Source organism: Sinocyclocheilus grahami, unplaced genomic scaffold (assembly GCF_001515645.1).
Source record: "Sinocyclocheilus grahami isolate Dianchi unplaced genomic scaffold, SAMN03320097.WGS_v1.1 scaffold372.1, whole genome shotgun sequence".
Taxonomy (NCBI): Eukaryota; Metazoa; Chordata; class Actinopteri; order Cypriniformes; family Cyprinidae; genus Sinocyclocheilus; species Sinocyclocheilus grahami.
This window is the reverse complement of record NW_015505551.1, coordinates 828,498-829,425: the sequence shown is the minus strand read 5'-3', so window position 1 is coordinate 829,425 and position 928 is coordinate 828,498. Positions and strand designations below refer to the sequence as shown.

Here is a 928-nt window from a genome sequence, read left to right as displayed (position 1 = left end):
CTTAGATCTTTAGAGTTCAGCTCATGAAAAATGGGGGCAAAAACATGAGTGTTGCGTTTATAATTTTTTTCAGTGTATTTTCATTGCTGTGAATACCTAGTAGAGAGAAAATACATCACTGTGGAAACCCAAATGTATTAGGAGTGGCTGTGATTGATGGGTGTTGGAGCTTCACATAACAATAGACATGTCGTCATCAGATGATATAATGACTAAAGTGAATATATTAATAAAGGCACGCAATACTGTGGGGTAATTATTTTACAGTACCAGTCAAACATTTAAACACACCTGACTGAATGTATGTTCCTCATGATTGTATGCTTCATGCTTACAAGCTCAACATATGTTTTTTTTAGACAAATAGAAATTGTATGCTACAGTATGTATACATTTCTAAGTAATAATAATGACAATTATTATTATTATTACTGAACATATTTCTTCCAAATAAATTAGCTAGAGTAGATAGTGAAGAAAAATTATCTACAAATGTCAAGCATACATGTGAATCAATAGACAATAGTCAATAGAGTGTAAAACTTCCCATGATGCACTTCAAATAAAACACTTTTTAGTTTTTTAGTGTCCACATTTTATAGTTTTTGATAAATAAATACATACATACATACTTGAAAGAAAAGAAAAAGAAAGAAAATTACATTAGTTATAAAACACAATGACAAAACATAAAAATGTAATTAAAAACAAAACAATAAAATAGCATCTGCAATAAAACGTTTGCAAAAAAATGCAACACAGAAAAACAAAACGATTCATAAAAAACTTCACTGATTACAGCTAATCCAGAATTCAGCAGCTAGGATAATTACCCGCTCACGTACTTTTGATCATATATCTCCAATTATTTTCCAGCTGCATTGGCTTCCTGTTCGTTTTCGTGTACATTACAAAATTGTACTTCTTA

General features: G+C 30.0%; 1 pseudogene; it reads right to left on the bottom strand.

Moving 5' to 3' along the window:
* The window catches only part of LOC107549424 (protein FAM134A-like), a 16,733-nt pseudogene that overhangs the window by 13,577 nt on the left and 2,228 nt on the right, over nucleotides 1-928 (bottom strand).